The 19,372-nt window shown below is 37.7% G+C and overlaps 1 protein-coding gene and 1 long non-coding RNA gene across 2 annotated transcripts in view; one reads left to right on the top strand and one right to left on the bottom strand.

The window, feature by feature from the left end:
* LOC124976857 (uncharacterized) overlaps positions 1-19,344 on the top strand; it is a 163,081-nt gene extending 143,737 nt beyond the window's left edge. The window contains exons 2-3 of the long non-coding RNA XR_007107080.1: positions 14,190-14,290; positions 19,168-19,344. This is a non-coding gene — a long non-coding RNA (uncharacterized LOC124976857). The remainder of the gene's footprint in view (positions 1-14,189; positions 14,291-19,167) is intronic.
* Gabrg3 (gamma-aminobutyric acid type A receptor subunit gamma3) overlaps positions 1-19,372 on the bottom strand; it is a 640,380-nt gene that overhangs the window by 36,386 nt on the left and 584,622 nt on the right. The gene's annotated exons all lie outside the window — the stretch shown is intronic.

Genomic DNA, 19,372 nt, shown 5'->3' with positions numbered 1-19,372 from the left:
AATTTCAAGCAATGAAATAGAAGAGGTCATCAAAAGCCTACCAAAAAAGAAAAGTCCAGGACCAGATGGGTTCTCAGCCGAGTTCCACAAAACCTTTAAAGAAGAGCTCATTCCAATACTCCTCAAACTATTCCATGAAATAGAAGAGGAGGGAACCCTCCCAAACTCGTTCTATGAAGCCAATATCACCCTGATACATAAACCAGACAGAGACACATCGAGGAAAGAAAATTTCAGACCAATATCCTTAATGAACATCGATGCAAAAATTCTCAACAAAATTTTAGCAAATTGCATACAAATATATATTAAAAAGATAGTGCACCACGATCAAGTGGGTTTTATCCCAGGGATGCAAGGTTGGTTCAACATTCGGAAATCAATAAATGTCATTCACCATATCAACAGACTTAAAGTTAAGAATCACATGATTATTTCAATAGATGCAGAAAAAGCATTTGATAAAATAGAGCATCACTTCATGCTCAAAATACTAGAAAAAATTGGGGTAGTGGGAACATTCCTAAACATTATAAAGGCCATCTACGCTAAGCCCATGGCTAATATCATTCTAAATGGTGAAAAACTGAAAGCGTTCCCCCTAAAAACTGGAACAAGGCAGGGATGCCCTCTTTCACCACTTCTATTCAACATCGTCCTTGAGACTCTAGCCAGAGCAATCAGACAAACCAAAGAAATTAAAGGGATACAAATAGGAAAAGAAGAACTCAAACTATCCCTGTTCGCTGATGACATGATTATATATTTAGAGGAACCTGGAAATTCCACCAGAAAACTTTTAGAACTCATAAGTGAATTCAGTAAAGTAGCAGGTTACAAGATCAATGCTCATAAATCCAATGCATTTTTATACATAAGTGATGAATCTTCAGAAAGAGAAATTAGGAAAACTACCCCATTCACAATAGCATCGAAAAAAATAAAATACTTGGGAATCAATCTCACAAAAGAGGTGAAAGACCTCTACAATGAGAACTACAGAACACTAAAGAAAGAAATTCAAGAAAACCTTAGAAGATGGAAAGATCTCCCATGTTCCTGGATAGGCAGAATTAATATCGTCAAAATGGCTATACTACCTAAAGTGCTATACAGATTCAATGCAATTCCAATTAAAATCCCAATGATGTACCTTGCAGAAATAGAGCAAGCAATTATGAAATTCATCTGGAAGAATAAAAAACCTAGAATAGCTAAAGCAATCCTCAGTAGCAAGAGCGAAGCAGGGGGTATCGCAATACCAGATCTTCAACTCTACTACAAAGCAATAGTAACAAAAACGGCATGGTATTGGTACCAAAATAGACGGGTAGATCAATGGTACAGAATAGAGGACATGGACACAAACCCAAATAAATACAATTTTCTCATACTAGACAAAGGGGCCAAAAATATGCAATGGAGAAAAGATAGCCTCTTCAACAAATGGTGCTGGGAAAACTGGAAAACTATATGCAATAGAATGAAATTAAACCCCTATCTCTCACCCTACACAAAACTCAACTCAAAATGGATCAAGGACCTCGGAATCAGACCAGAGACCCTGCATCTTATAGAAGAAAAAGTAGGTCCAAATCTTCAACTTGTTGGCTTAGGATCAGATTTCCTTAACAGGACTCCCATAGCACAAGAAATAAAAGCAAGAATCAACAACTGGGATAGATTCAAACTAAAAAGCTTTCTCTCAGCAAAGGAAACTATCAGAAATGTGAAGAGAGAGCCTACAGAGTGGGAGAATATCTTTGCCAACCATACCTCAGATAGAGCGCTAATTTCCAGAATCTATAAAGAACTCAAAAAACTCTACACGAAGAATACAAATAATCCAATCAACAAATGGGCTAAGGAAATGAACAGACACTTCACAGAAGAAGATGTACAAGTAATCACCAGATATATGAAAAAATATTCAACATCCCTAGTAATAAGGGAAATGCAAATCAAAACTACCCTAAGATTTCATCTCACCCCAATTAGAATGGCGATTATCAAGAATACAAGCAACAATAGGTGTTGGCGAGGATGTGGTGAAAAAGGAACACTCATACATTGCTGGTGGGGTTGCAAATTAGTGCAGCCACTCTGGAAAGCAGTGTGGAGATTCCTCAGAAAGCTTGGAATGGAAACACCATTTGACCCAGCTATCCCACTCCTTGGCCTATACCCAAAGGACTTAAAATCAGCATACTACAGAGATACAGCCACATCAATGTTCATTGCTGCTCAATTCACCATAGCCAGATTGTGGAACCAACCTAGATGCCCTTCAGTTGATGAATGGATAAAGAAACTGTGGCATATTTATACAATGGAATATTACTCCGCAATGAAGAATGATAAAATTATGGCATTTGTAGGTAAATGGTCGAAATTGGAGAATATCATGCTAAGTGAGATAAGCCAATCTCAAAAAACTAAAGGACGAATGATCTCGCTGATAAGCGGATGAGGACATATAATGGGGGGTGGGACGGGCTAGCATTAGGTTTAAGGTTAGGTTTAGGCTAAGGAGAGCGGTAAGAATGAAGGAAAGAAGGACTGTGTAGAGGGAAAAGAGGGGTGGGAGGGGTGGGAGGGGTGGGAGGGAGGGGAAAAATAAAATAAACATCATTACCCTATGTAAAAAATAGTAGAAATAAGAAGTTAGTTCAGAGCTTCTCCAGGTTCTCGGAACGGAACTGGCCCGCTAGTGAGAGCCTTTCTGAACAGAGCAGGCTCCGAGTCCCGGAGCTGCCGCAGCGCAGTGTACTCCTGCAAAGAACCAGCGGAGAGCCTCAATCTGCAAGCAGCCTCAGGGATCAGGGCAGGGCAGCCGGAGACCTCTTCAGGTGGCTCTGCCCACTCCGGCTGCGGGCTCTCTTCATGGGGCGATCCAAGATGGCGGCCTAGAGGGAGACTGCACCCCCAGTCGCTCCAGAACCCAGGAGTTAAGAAGGGGAGGCATTGAGAGACTCGGACTGAAGTGGAGCCACGGGTGAGTCTGCCCACTGGGTAAAGCTCGGCCCGGGTGGCAGGCCCAGATAGAGGTGGCTTAGCGGAGCCGGGCAGGGCAGCTAGAGTCATCCACAGGCAGTCCTGCGCACTCCGGCGGTGGGCCCCGCCCACACAGCCAGCTTCTCTAGGTTCTCGAACAGAACTGGCCCGCTAGTGAGAGCCTTTCTGAACAGAGCAGGCTCTGAGTCCCGGAGCCGCTGCAGCGCAGTGTACTCCTGCAAAGAACCAGCGGAGAGCCTCGATCTGCAAGCAGCCTCAGAGATCAGGGCAGGGCAGCCGGAGACCTCTTCAGGCGGCTCTGCCCACTCTGGCTGTGGGCTCTCTTCACGGGGAGATCCAAGATAGCAGCCTAGAGGGAGACTGCACACCCGGTCGCTCCAGAACCCAGGAGCTAAGAGGGGGAGGCATAGAGAGACTCGGATTGAAATAGAGCCACGGGTGAGTCTGCCCACTGGGTAAAGCTCAGCCCGGGTGGCAGGCCCAGATAGAGGTGGCTTAGTGGAGCCGGGCAGGGCAGCTAGAGTCTTCCCAAGGTAGTCTTCCACACTCCGGCAGTGGGCTCTTCCCACACGGCCAGCTGCACGGTGCAGGCCCACAGTGAGAGCATTTCCGCACAGAGCCAGTTCCAAAACGTGGAACCAGTATGGGGCTAGGGGCAGTATTCTTCGAATGAGCTGCTTTATCAGATTCCTCCAAGACATCAGGCTACTGAAGGCTGGGAGGTGATACACTGGAAATCTACTGGGACACTATAAGCCAATAGTGGAAAACTGCAATATCTCAGGGTCCCACTGACAACTGACCATTATGAGAAAACAAGGGAAGAAAATGTCCCAAACAAACCTAGATACTACATCAATAAAACCCAATGACAGCACAGCAGAAGAAATGTCAGAAAGGGAGTTCAGAATGTACGTAATTAAAACGATCAGGGAAGCTAATGAGGAGATGAAAGAGCAAATGCAGGCATTGAAGGAGGAGATGAAAGAGCAAATGCAGGCATTAAATGATCACACCAATCAACAGTTAAAAGACCAAATACGGGAAGCAAAAGATCATTTCAATAAAGAGTTAGAGATACTGAAAAAAAAACCAAACTGAAATCCTTGAAATGAAGGAAACAATAAACCAAGTTAAAAACTCCATAGAAAGTATAACCAATAGGATAGAACACCTGGAAGACAGAACCTCAGACATTGAAGACAAAATATTTAACCTTGAAAACAAAGTTGAACAAACAGAGAAGATGGTAAGAAATCATGAACAGAATCTCCAAGAACTATGGGATATCATGAAAAGGCCAAATTTGAGAATTATTGGGATTGAGGAAGGCTTAGAGAAACAAACCAAAGGAATGAACAATCTATTCAATGAAATAATAACAGAAAATTTCCCAAATCTGAAGAATGAAATGGAAAACCAAGTACAAGAGGCTTATAGAACTCCAAACATACAAAATTACAACAGACCCACACCTAGGCACATTATTATGAAAATACCTAACATACAAAATAAAGACAGAATTTTAAAGGCCGCGAGAGAAAAGAATCAAATTACATTCAGAGGGAAACCAATAAGAATATCAGCAGATTTTTCAATCCAGACCCTAAAAGCTAGAAGGGCCTGGAACAACATATACCAAGCCCTGAAAGAAAACGGATGCCAACCAAGAATCTTATACCCAGCAAAACTTACCTTCAAATTTGACGATGAAATAAGATCCTTCCATGATAAACAAAAGCTAAAGGAATTTACAAAAAGAAAGCCAGCATTACAGAACATTCTCAGCAAAATATTCCATGAGGAAGAGATGAAAAACAACGATGCAAATCAGCAACAGGAGGCGCTAGCCTAAAGGAATAGCCAAATAAAGGAGAAACCAAATCATGTCAAAAACAAATATGAGTCAATTGACTGGGAATACAAATCATATCACAATAATAACCCTGAATGTTAATGGCCTGAATTCATCAATCAAAAGACACAGACTGGCAGATTGGATTAAAAAGAAAAATCCAACAATATGCTGCCTGCAAGAGACTCATCTCATAGAAAGAGACACCCATAGACTAAAGGTGAAAGGATGGGGAAAAACATACCATGCACACGGACACAGCAAAAAAGCTGGAGTATCCATCCTCATCTCAGATAATGTGGACTTCAAACCAAAACTAGTCAGAAGGGATAAAGAAGGACATTACATGCTGCTTAAGGGAAGCATAAATCAGCAAGACATAGCAATCATAAATATCTATGCCCCGAACATTGGCTCATCCACGTATGTCAAACAAATCCTTCTCAATTCCAGAAATCAAATAGACCACAACACAATAATAATAGGCGATTTTAACACACCTCTCTCACCACTGGATAGATCGTCCAAACAAAAATTGAATAAAGAAACTATAGATCTCAACAGCACAATCAGCAATTTAGACTTAACGGACATATATAGAATATACCCTCCAACAAAGAATGAATACACTTTCTTCTCAGCAGCACATGGATCCTTCTCTAAAATAGACCATATTTTATGCCACAAAGCTACTGTTAGTAAATACAAGAAGATAGAGATACTACCTTGTACTCTATCAGATCATAATGGATTGAAATTAGAAATAAATGACAGAATAAAAAACAGAAACTTCTCCAATACCTGGAGACTAAATAATACACTATTATATGATGAATGGATAACAGAAGACATCAGGAGGGAAATAAAAAAATTCTTAGAAGTAAACGAGAACAAAGACACATCATATCAAAATCTCTGGGACACTATGAAAGCAGTACTTAGAGGAAGATTTATTTCATGGGGTGCATTCAAAAAAAGAAGTAGAAATCACAAATAAACGACTTAACACTACAGCTCAAAGCACTAGAAAAAGAAGAGCAGACCAATACCAAAAGTAGTAGAAGACAGGAAATAGTTAAAATGAGAGCCGAAATCAACGAAATCGAAACAAAAGAAACAATCGGAAAAATTAACAAAATAAGTAGTTGGTGCTTTGAAAAAATAAATAAAATTGATAAACCCTTAGCCACACTAACAAAGAGAAAGAGGGAGAAAACTCAAATTACTAAAATTCGGAATGAACAAGGAAACATCACAACAGACACGAGTGAAATACAAAACATAATTAGAAACTATTTCGAAAATCTATACTCCAACAAAACAGAAAACCTCGAAGACATCAACAAATTTCTAGAGACATATGAACTACCTAAACTGAACGAGGAGGACATACACAACTTAAATAAACCAATTTCAAGCAATGAAATAGAAGAGGTCATCAAAAGCCTACCAAAAAGAAAAGTCCAGGACCAGATGGGTTCTCAGCCGAGTTCCACAAAACCTTTAAAGAAGAGCTCATTCCAATACTCCTCAAACTATTCCATGAAATAGAAGAGGAGGGAACCCTCCCAAACTCGTTCTATGAAGCCAATATCACCCTGATACATAAACCAGACAGAGACACATCGAGGAAAGAAAATTTCAGACCAATATCCTTAATGAACATCGATGCAAAAATTCTCAACAAAATTTTAGCAAATCGCATACAAATATATATTAAAAAGATAGTGCACCACGATCAAGTGGGTTTTATCCCAGGGATGCAAGGTTGGTTCAACATTCGGAAATCAATAAATGTCATTCACCATATCAACAGACTTAAAGTTAAGAATCACATGATTATTTCAATAGATGCAGAAAAAGCATTTGATAAAATAGAGCATCACTTCATGCTCAAAATACTAGAAAAAATTGGGGTAGTGGGAACATTCCTAAACATTATAAAGGCCATCTACGCTAAGCCCATGGCTAATATCATTCTAAATGGTGAAAAACTGAAAGCGTTCCCCCTAAAAACTGGAACAAGGCAGGGATGCCCTCTTTCACCACTTCTATTCAACATCGTCCTTGAGACTCTAGCCAGAGCAATCAGACAAACCAAAGAAATTAAAGGGATACAAATAGGAAAAGAAGAACTCAAACTATCCCTGTTCGCTGATGACATGATTATATATTTAGAGGAACCTGGAAATTCCACCAGAAAACTTTTAGAACTCATAAGTGAATTCAGTAAAGTAGCAGGTTACAAGATCAATGCTCATAAATCCAATGCATTTTTATACATAAGTGATGAATCTTCAGAAAGAGAAATTAGGAAAACTACCCCATTCACAATAGCATCGAAAAAAATAAAATACTTGGGAATCAATCTCACAAAAGAGGTGAAAGACCTCTACAATGAGAACTACAGAACACTAAAGAAAGAAATTCAAGAAAACCTTAGAAGATGGAAAGATCTCCCATGTTCCTGGATAGGCAGAATTAATATCGTCAAAATGGCTATACTACCTAAAGTGCTATACAGATTCAATGCAATTCCAATTAAAATCCCAATGATGTACCTTGCAGAAATAGAGCAAGCAATTATGAAATTCATCTGGAAGAATAAAAAACCTAGAATAGCTAAAGCAATCCTCAGTAGCAAGAGCGAAGCAGGGGGTATCGCAATACCAGATCTTCAACTCTACTACAAAGCAATAGTAACAAAAACGGCATGGTATTGGTACCAAAATAGACGGGTAGATCAATGGTACAGAATAGAGGACATGGACACACACCCAAATAAATACAATTTTCTCATACTAGACAAAGGGGCCAAAAATATGCAATGGAGAAAAGATAGCCTCTTCAACAAATGGTGCTGGGAAAACTGGAAAACTATATGCAATAGAATGAAATTAAACCCCTATCTCTCACCCTACACAAAACTCAACTCAAAATGGATCAAGGACCTCGGAATCAGACCAGAGACCCTGCATCTTATAGAAGAAAAAGTAGGTCCAAATCTTCAACTTGTTGGCTTAGGATCAGATTTCCTTAACAGGACTCCCATAGCACAAGAAATAAAAGCAAGAATCAACAACTGGGATAGATTCAAACTAAAAAGCTTTCTCTCAGCAAAGGAAACTATCAGAAATGTGAAGAGAGAGCCTACAGAGTGGGAGAATATCTTTGCCAACCATACCTCAGATAGAGCGCTAATTTCCAGAATCTATAAAGAACTCAAAAAACTCTACACGAAGAATACAAATAATCCAATCAACAAATGGGCTAAGGAAATGAACAGACACTTCACAGAAGAAGATGTACAAGTAATCACCAGATATATGAAAAAATATTCAACATCCCTAGTAATAAGGGAAATGCAAATCAAAACTACCCTAAGATTTCATCTCACCCCAATTAGAATGGCGATTATCAAGAATACAAGCAACAATAGGTGTTGGCGAGGATGTGGTGAAAAAGGAACACTCATACATTGCTGGTGGGGTTGCAAATTAGTGCAGCCACTCTGGAAAGCAGTGTGGAGATTCCTCAGAAAGCTTGGAATGGAAACACCATTTGACCCAGCTATCCCACTCCTTGGCCTATACCCAAAGGACTTAAAATCAGCATACTACAGAGATACAGCCACATCAATGTTCATTGCTGCTCAATTCACCATAGCCAGATTGTGGAACCAACCTAGATGCCCTTCAGTGGATGAATGGATAAAGAAACTGTGGCATATTTATACAATGGAATATTACTCCGCAATGAAGAATGATAAAATTATGGCATTTGTAGGTAAATGGTCGAAATTGGAGAATATCATGCTAAGTGAGATAAGCCAATCTCAAAAAACTAAAGGACGAATGATCTCGCTGATAAGCGGATGAGGACATATAATGGGGGGTGGGACGGGCTAGCATTAGGTTTAAGGTTAGGTTTAGGCTAAGGAGAGCGGTAAGAATGAAGGAAAGAAGGACTGTGTAGAGGGAAAAGAGGGGTGGGAGGGGTGGGAGGGGTGGGAGGGAGGGGAAAAATAAAATAAACATCATTACCCTATGTAAACGTAAAAAAATAAAAAAATAAATAAAAAAAAAAAGAAGTTAGTTCAGCAAGGTCACATGATATAAGATAAACATACAAACATCAATTGTGTTTCTGTATAGGGGTTATGAACTATGCATCCTGAAATTAAAGGTACAATACAATTTATAATTGCTTAGAAAATATGCAAATGTAAATCTGACAAAACATGTACAGGATCTGAATTCTGAAAGCTACAGTCATGATAACAGAAATCAAAGAAGATTCAAATAAATAAAGAGATTAAAGGATTACAAAATTGAACATAATCAAGGTGCCAAGTTTCTTTACACTGACATGCAACTTTAATATAATTCCTATCAAAATCCCTGCAAGATTCTTTGTAGACATACACAAGATAATGGCAAAACATATGAAAACATTAAGGAACCAGAATAAAATATTTTGGAAAAGAATAAAGTGGGAAGGAGAAATCTACCTGGTTTTGAGACTGTAGCAATCAAGATTGTGGAGCAATAATGAAGAGATGAATAGACAAATCAAAGGAAAAGAGAAGCTCAGTAATAGACTAATACAAATATACATCCTTTGTTTTTTTGTTGACAATAACTGTAAATATTTTGGAGTACATTGTGTTGTTTCGAAGTATGTAAACAATATATAATGGTCAAGTTTGTGTAATTAGCATATCTTGTTATACAAAGAACTCTCAAAATTCAACAGTAAAAAACCAATTAATCCATTATAAAATCATCGGAAGTCAGAGACATTTCTCTTAGGAGGATAAAAAGATAACAAATATCACATGTAAAGATGTTCAGTATCATTAGTCATCAAGGAAATTACAAATTAAAACCATAATGACGAATTACTATACATCTATTGCAATGAAATTAAAAAAAAGTGACAAATGCCAGTGAGGATCATTTGTTTATTGCTGACTGGAGCATAAAGTAATACAGTTACTGGGGAAATTGATTTGATGGTCCCTTTAAAAAAACCCCACTAAATATATAACTACTATATGACCCAGCAATTACACTCCTGGGGATTTACCCCAGAAATTGAAAATTTATGTTCACATGAAAACTTATATACCTATGCTTATAGAAGCTTTATTTGTAATAGCAAAATCTAGAAATAGTCCTAATTTCCTTAAATGGGTGAGTAATTCAAGAAACTATAACACAATGAGATAAGATGATGATGATGATGATGATGATGATGATGATGATGATGCTATTATAGTCTAGGAATAAAGCTGACCAAACAGAAAGACCTTTACAATGAAAACTACAGAACACTGAGAAGAGAAATAGAAGACACCAGAATATGGAATGAGCTCCCATGTTCTTCAGTAGGAAGAGTTAATATTGCTAAAATGGCCATTTTACCAAAAGTGATCTACAGATTCAATGCAATGCCCACCAAAATACCAATGATATTCTTCAGAGTCCATTTTAGGAAAAACATTCTTATATGAAAGAATAAAAGACCCAGAATAGCCAATTCTGAGCAAAAAGAACAATGCTAGAAGCATCACATTCTTAACTTCCAAATATATTACAGAGCAAGAATAACACTGTATAGTATTGATATTAGACATACAGACCAGTTGAATAAAAGACAGAGACAAACTCAACACAGATAAACTTATCTGATCTTTGACAAATGTACTGAAACATATGTTGGAGAAACTAGTCTTTTTAACAAATGATGCTGGAAAAAGTGGATATTTATATGTAGACGAATGAAACTAGATTCCTATCCCACCCTACATAAAAGTCAATTGAAAGTGGATAATAGACCTAGGATTAGATCAGAAACTTTGTAAATGCTAGAAGATAAAAAGGGACAACACTCCAACATATAGGCTCAGGCAATGACTTCCTTAATAGGACAGCTGAAGCTCAGGAAATAATACCAAAGATTAATAAATGGAATAGTATCAAATTAAAACACTCTTCACAGCAAAGGAAACAAGGGGGTGAAGAGAGTCTATAGAATGGAAGAAGATTTTTGACAATTTCTCTTATGGGAGAGGAACAATAGCTAGAACACCTAAAGGATTCCAAAAGTTCACACCAAAAAACAAACAAACAAACAAACAAATAACCCAATCAATAAATGGGCAAATTAACTTGACAGATATTGCTTAAAAGAAAAAATTCAAATGGCCAGCAAATATTTGAAAAAAAAAAATGTTCAACATTAGCAGTCAGGGGAGTGCAAATCAGAACTACACTGAGATTTCATCTCAATCCAGTTTATAATGGCAATCATCAAGAATACAAGTAATAATAAGTGCTGATAAGGATGTGGGGGATAAGATACACTTATACACTGTGTATTGGATTGTGACCTAGTGTACCTTTGTGAAAATCAGTATGGAAGTTCTTCAAAATACTAGGAATGAAACCCCCATATGACCAGCTATACCACTCCTTGGTCTTTGTCCTAAAGAATTAAAAGTTGCATACTATAGTGATACATGCATATCTGTGTTTGCAAGTTATGGAGCCAGACTAGGTGTGTGCCAATAGATGAATGGATAAATAAAATGTAGTATATACCCAGAACAGTTTCATTCAGCCATGAAAAGAATGAAAATATGTCAGTTGCAGAAAAATGGATGGGACTAAAGAACAACATGTTGAACAAAATAAGCCAGAAAGAAAGTCAAGGGTCATATGTTCTCTCTTATTTGTGGAAGCTTGAGAGAAAAAAAAATTAAAAAGGGATCTCATGAAAATAGAAGGGAGATTAGAAGAATTGAAAAAGGGAATCAGGGGAGGGAGGAAATGTGGAGCTTCCAGGAAATGAAATTGATTCAATTACCTGTATTCATGTAAGAATAGGTTATAATAAACTCCATTATTATGTATAATTATAATGCATTAATAAAAAATTTTTTAAAAAATAACAATGTCCTCAAAAACTTTCAAGAAAAGGAAAGAAAGAAACTGGTATATTTATACTATGGAATGCTATTTATAAAAATAAACACTTTATTGTACAATGAATCCCTTGGATGAGTCTCCAGAAAGTTACGCTGAGTGAAATAAGAAAAAGTTAAGCCTCATGTTTCTGTTTTGTATGATTCCATTTATACAGCATTCCTTAAATGACGGTATAGAAATGGAAGCAGATTGATGGCTGCTGAGCATTAAAGAGCTAGTGAAGGTGGGAGGAAAATGTGTACCATGAGGAATGTTTTGTACCTTGAATGGATTCATGCCAATATCCTGGTTGTGATATACTTCCATTTCCCCAGAACATGACCATTGGGGCAACTAGTTAGCAGGTTCATGAGATTTTTGTATTTTCTTTAAAACTACATTTCAATCAATGATCATTTAAAATAAAATGAGTAATTAAAAGTTACCCTATGGATGAAGCAATAAATAAAAATGTAATCTGGGAAGTACTGTTAATTGAATGAAAATGATGTTGACTGTAAATATTGAATAAAAATGAGTTTAGTTAAAATTATCAATAATTATAACTTAGACTTTGTGCCATAGTTGGTCAGCTTATTTGATCAAAATCATTTAAATTTTTATTATGTACAAGTCATACACTCTCCCACCTTGAATGTGACCCTTGTCTTAGAGAACTCTGTTGCTGGGTGGTTGTGGCACCAGTGGGCTGCTTCACCTTGTTACTTGACTCCAATAGATCAAAAACCCCTAAAGCCAGGGCCTTAGAATGCTTCAACTTGGTGTGCACGACTCCCAGTCAATGAAGCAAATGTCACAGTCCAAAGTTGGCATTTCCCCTGGCAATTCTTCTACTTACAAGAAACGGTCAATGGAATACATCATGATGTAAATTTAAAACTCTTGGTTTCTCATCTCCAGTGTTCAAAGGTGCTTTCAAACAACTGAGCAGACTGAACTTGGACAGGGCTATACATTCCTTAAGCATGCAGAAGATGAGGGTAGGCTGTTTCATAGGCATATATTCCTTTGTATAAAACCTGTTCAAATCCTGTGTCCTAAGGCTTTGAGATTTTTACAGTTGATAGAATCTGTTCAACTTTAGAGTCAGATGAGCTGTCAGTTAGGAGGCTCAGTTTAAATAAATTGCAGGAGAATGAACCTCTTTGGGGATAGAACTCTTTATATCTTTGATGAGGGTTTAAAATGTCTTTGAGGTGACTGAATTTAAGACTCTAAGGAGCAGTTTCAAGGACTAGCCAGATGATCAGTCCATCACTGTCTGCAGGGAATACTGCAGGAAGATTTGTGGGGTTTGCTTGGAAAAAGAACCCCGGCCCCGGACCAGCACACCATTGTGGTTGATGCCTGCATTCCTTGGGAACAAATATGCTAATCTGTTTCTACCACCTCTCTCAACATTTAGAAACATATGTTTGTTCTTAATTTGCTCAGACAAACTGCCAGGATAAAACTAATGTTTCTTTTTTACCATTTCATTTCCCTTACTATAAAATTCCTGGGTTAACTTTTTAATAGCAAATATGGATGATGTTTATAGATAACCAAAAATATTATAAATTTGGTGATCTTATAAATACAGATAATCAACTGATGTTGAACTCTGCACTCCACTTGACTTAATATAACAAGGGAATGTATTCTAAAACAAAAATAAATAAGATTGTGGAGTAAGCTAGGCATTATTTTTAGGATTTCAAATTGACAGGTGGGATTTAACAGGAAAGATACACACCTCTAGAAAAAGGTGAATTGCGGGGGTGGGAACTTAAGGAGCTGCATTATAAGCATGTGTGTATGTTATGTCTGGGCTGGTCTTGGCCTTTGCCTCAGATTCATTTCTTGCCTCTCGGTTGTACTACTCTGTACCTCACAGGGGCAGCTCCCTAGCTCCTCAGTGGGAGGCTAAATGGAGTGGCCAGTGACAAAGGTAGTTGGGAGAGGGGGGAGAACAGGAGACAACAGGATAATTCCCCCTCTTTCTTTCTGCCTTGGACTCTGCTGGTCTAGTTTCCTTGATGTTCCCTCCTTCCTGTTTCTCCCCAGACTGAGCTTCTATCCTTGCTGGTCTCCAGGTTGTCTGGCTATTCCTTGTTTGTCTTCTCGCCCTTCAGTCCATCCTCTCTCCAATTCTCTACATTCAACTCCCTCTTGCTCTTCTTTTCTTGGTCACTCTCTGATCAGCTCACATCAGCCAGTATGTGGGTGTACTTTACCTTACAGAAATAGGTTCACTTTTCCATGTTCTCCTGGTTTTCTGTGCCCCCAGTTTGTGTGTTCTAGACACTGATCCCCGATCCTTTTTTTTTTTTTTTTTTTTTTTTTAGCATGGACACACTGTGCTTCCTCCTGCCACGGGATCTTTGCTCTCTAATGGCCTGGCTGCCAGAGTTACTGTCTCCATCAGTTCCAGTGCAGCCTTTGCCTGGTAAGTTCCTCCTTGTTCTTCAGGTCTCAGTTCTAAGGTCTCATTCCTAATGGGGTGAGGTCAACCTCCCCTGTTAATATCTGCTTAAAGGGAACAGGGCACAGGGGATCTCTTCTACTCACTACAGCTGTGATTTTGCACTATTGTGTCTCTCTGTGACTGATTCCATTTTCCTTATGAAACTGTAATTTCCAAGAGAGATGTACCTATGTTCCCTTCATGAGATATTTCATTTCCAATGCCTAACGAGACATTACTTATACTATATGATTATTTATTGCCATCTAACAAAAGGATAAAAATCTGGATTGCGGTTTTAAAGTACATCCAGGCAGATTTCTCAGAAAGAAATTACTGTGGACTCAGGTCCTCCCTTCTGTTTTCACTCTTTTGGCCTATTTTTTTTTTTGTGTGTGTGGTGCTGGGAATTTGAACCCAGGGCCTTGTGCTTGCAAGGCAAGCACTCTACCAACTGAGCTATATCCCCAGCCCTCTTTTGGCCTATTCTTAGCACCTGCCAACTTTCTGATGCCTCTTGGAGACTCAAAGCTAGATTTTCAGTATCCTAAAATTAATCTAATACCTTTGAATCACATTAAATCCTAAAATTCTAAGAACTGTTTTAAGGTGCAATTATGAATATGAAAAAAGTATATCCCAAGGCATATGAACTCAGTTATTGAGTGTGAAAGCATTGTGTGTAGCACCATTATAATTGACCATATTTGTCTGATGGGAAGATCCCTGTTTTCTAAGTTGTAGTCATTGTTTTAGAAATATAGGATTATTATAGAATTGCCTGTGTATTAATTTGTCCATCATTGAAATTCTCATTTCACAAAGAAGTGGTAAGGCATGTTACTTAACTTCATAGCCATAGGGACTGTGATGCCTGGGCCCATCTCCTTGTGCTCCACTTTCCTCATCTGTGCAATGGGAACAATAATGGCATTTGTCTCTTATGGTGGTTGGGAGGATGGAATTAATAAATAGAAAGCCATCAGGACAAGACCTAACTATAGGAAGCAGTCACCACACATATTAACTTGTTTTTCAAGATATACTGATATGGTAGGCACTGTGTGTCACTTTTGGTATTTTTCAGAATAAGAGCAGAGTGAAATTTGTGATTTGCATCTAATTTCTCCAATAAGACTTACAAGCTTAATTGATGCTAATGCTCACTTCTTGTCAATATTCTTAGAAACATACTGCTTCTTACTCAGAAATAAACATTTCCATTAAAACAATAGCTTTTTTTTGCAGTATTTCATACTGTTTAAAAATATATATTTTTTATTGTAAACAAATGGGATACATGTTGTTTCTCTGTTTGTACATGGCATCAAGGCATACCACTTGTGTAATCATAAATTTACATAGGGTAATGCTGTTTGATTCATTCTGTTATATTTTTCCTTCCCCCCCAAAACAATAGCTTTTAAAAATATGTATTTTTTTAATTGTAGATGGACACAATATCCTTATTTATTTGTTTTTATGTGGTGCTGAGGATGAAACCCAGTGCCTCACACGTGCTAGGCTAGCGCTCTGCACTGGGCCACAACCCCAGCCCCCAAAACAACAGCTTTTATCAAACGTGTATTAGCTTTTGAAAACAAATGCAAACAAGCCTAGTCCTCAGATGGGAGTTGTATTTTTCTAATTGAGTGTGAGTCTCTCATCAATAAATAATGTTGTTCATAGTTAGAGTCTCTAGATTTAGAGCTATTGTTTCAATAATGGAAGATCTGAATGGACAAGTGGGCATTGGGAAGCCAGTCTCCCTCGCTATAGCCTATTTCCTGAGACTCCTTTGGGGGAATTTTCTATATGAGATTAATTAGCACTTAGAATGGGAAGAGTGACCTCTTCATCAAGTCTGCATTTTCAATATCTTAGAATTAATCTTACACCTTTGTATCAAATTAAATCTTGGAAGTACTAAGAATTGTTTTAATGTATAATTATGAATATTAAGAAAGTATATTCCAAGGTATCTGAGGCCAGTTATCCTGGAATGCTGAAAGCACTGTGCTCAGCACCATAACTGACCAGCTTTATTTGATAAGAATGTCCTAATGGACATAAATCTTTTCTGTAAATTATAGTTAAAGGTTGAACTAATCCCAATCACATCATAAAAAGGTGATGCACATTATAGGAGTCAGTAGAAAAGCCATGTGGATTAAGTAGTGGAAATTGATAATGATCACCATGAAAACTGTAGCCGTCATCTTTTTGACATAATGTATGGATCAGTTACCAGACATCTGGAGCCAGAGATTAACTAACATTGAACTGGAGTTGGAGGTCACATACAATGACCAAAGAAGTAAAGAAGAAAATGAAATGCAAAAGAAAAAAACAAGAACAGACACCATCAACAACAAAATTTTAAAATCAGAAAGAAACAGGAAATTTAGAAGTAGAAAGGAGAGTGTCCAGCTTTCAGTTCAGAAGCCAGACTGCAGCTATGGAAAGGCAAGGTGCAGTTTCAGAGGAACCAGTTCCATAGTCTGAGGGAAAACACAAGAAAAGTATTCTATGTCCGAGGTAGAGAAGAAAGAGAGAAGGAAGGAAGCAAGAGGGAAGGGGAAAAGGAAGGAGGGAAGGGAAAAAAGAAACATCCCATAAATAACAAATGAAGACATAAACCTGGAAGAAATCACCATTAAAAAAGAGAGAGAAATTACCTTGAGTGCATTCACTCAGTAGCACATGTAAAGAAAAATTAATTTATAAAAATAATAAAAAGGGGATAATTAAACAAACAGAATGAGGGGAACAAGATATATCAGACTCAAGAAAATGAATTTAGAGTTGTTACAGAATGATTATTAGAAATAATCAAGCAACAGAAGAGATATTGGTACAGCTTAAATAACTGACCTAAGGAGATTATGGTGAGTGCAGTAAACACAGATGAAAATGGAATTAAAGCAACCAGAGGTAAGATACAGATCTGACACCCAAAAAAGCGATCCAACCAACCTAAATTTGACTGGTGTTTAAGAGGCAGGAAGCATTGATATGAAACAGGTAATATATTCAGAGAAAAGACAGAAGAAATTTTACCTTAAACAAGGAAATAAAAGCACCCAATTCACCAAATAAAATAATGCACAATTTTTTTCTGAGCTCTAAAGCATTTTCTCATTTAAACTTCTTTTTAAAAAATATGAGCTTGTTTCAATCAAGAATAAAGAAATTTATGGATTCAGTATAAGAAGGCAAAATGTTTTTTAATGGGAAAACATGAGATTGGTGTCAGAGTTCTTCAAAATAATAGTGGAGGCCAGAGGACAACGGAACGATGTTTGCAAAGTTCTGAAGGGAAGAAAACATAACCCAGTCGAAATGTCATTAAATAATAAAGACTTATGAAGACATGTTTCAACAAAAAGGAAATCACCCTATATAGCATCCCTGGGTTTCCATAAAATAAATTACTTAAGAATAAAATCAACCCAACTGACTCTTGGCTCAAGTGAAGAACTTAGAGAGGAAGTGAATAGAATGTCAGGGAGCAGAGAATTGTTGAAATCATTTCTATATAAATCACTACAAAAATTTTAGAAAATAGAATTTAAAAAGATAATTTGACCTTCATAGAATCAAAAAATGCCCCCAAAAATTGGAAACGACAACAACAACAACAAAACACTGTGTGCAATAATTAGACAGGAGGGGGAATATTAACAAGAGGAAATGTGAGAGTGCCTCTGAGTAGGAGGAAGGACGTCTGTGACCTCTGGAGATGACCTAGTACAATTGGCCAAAGCTGGGGCTGCAGGGAGTCCGCCTGACATGAACGGTTAGACTTGGCAGTTTCCTTTTCAATATGAACATTCCATAGGACATGAGCATAAGACAAAGCTATTCTGGGATCATGATATACCAAGACAAAAACAGGAGGACCACTTTATCTGAACACAGACAAAGCACAAACATTTTCTACACACGAATGACCTACTAGGAATAGCTGCTGTCCCTACTGATGACATCTTAACTTCAGACAAAGTTCCCTCCATCCAGATGAGATTTATTATGATACCCTGTGATGCAATCTCCTGTTCTTTGGGCATTCTGTGAAGATAAAGAATATATACTTTACCCTACTTACTATGTTAGAAGTAACTGAGAAGTAAATATGAAATAAGTGTTGTAAGCCTGAAATGTGGAGAGATGAAATGGTTTGGCTAGGGACCATTGGACCTGACAAATGACCTGATGGCTAATTCCCTGAATTGTCTTTTTGCCTTATATAACTTAGACTAGAGGCAGAAAGAGCCTGGAAACACCAGCAAGGTGCAGTTCAAAAGAAAAAAAAAAAAAATCCGTTAATGCTATAAGATAAATGCCTTAACTTCTAGTGCCCAAGTTTTAATTCAGTGTATATAAGCAATCACACTCATCCTTTTGCACTCTCCTTTCCTTTTTAATGGTGAGTAAAGTAACAAACCCATACTTTTTAAGTCATCTGTGTTCTTTCAGCAATTTATTTTTGCTCAGATGATTGAAGAATGGTAGCTTGCTCCACAGGTTCTATATTTGTGTCTCACATATGTTTCAAAATGGTAGATGCAGTGCATTGAGTCACTAGTTTTCCTGGAAAGTTGATTTTTAAAAAGCATTTTTTGTCTCTTAAATTAAAAGAAAATAATAATCCTCAAGTCTATTCTCTCTAGCCAAAGGAATAGAAATGAAACAGTTGAACAAGACAAAATACTTTTATACAATAAGGGCCCTATTTTAGTCAAACACCACAGACGAATCTTCAGCTTCAGCCTCACTCATACCAGCAAAGACCAGATAAGAAAGCTTGACTTACACCATTGCTATGCTGTAATATGATTTCCCAACTCCTCCCGTAGGGTAGCCCAAGAGGACAACAGAGGAACCAAGACTTCCATCCCTGCCAGCTGCTGTGACTCCTTGCTCAGTGTCAGACACAGAGGAGGCAGTGACAGCCAGAATGATAGCAGCAAAGGTCTTCTGGGAAACTTATTCTCGTCTCTGTCCAAGAATATCAAGAAGCACCTCATCCAGGGAGTGTCAATGAAGGTCAAGTAGCCTGTA

The sequence above is a fragment of the Sciurus carolinensis genome, chromosome 2, assembly GCF_902686445.1.
Source record: "Sciurus carolinensis chromosome 2, mSciCar1.2, whole genome shotgun sequence".
Taxonomy (NCBI): Eukaryota; Metazoa; Chordata; class Mammalia; order Rodentia; family Sciuridae; genus Sciurus; species Sciurus carolinensis.
Note: the sequence above shows the minus strand (reverse complement) of the source record. Positions and strands in the feature narration are given on the sequence as shown.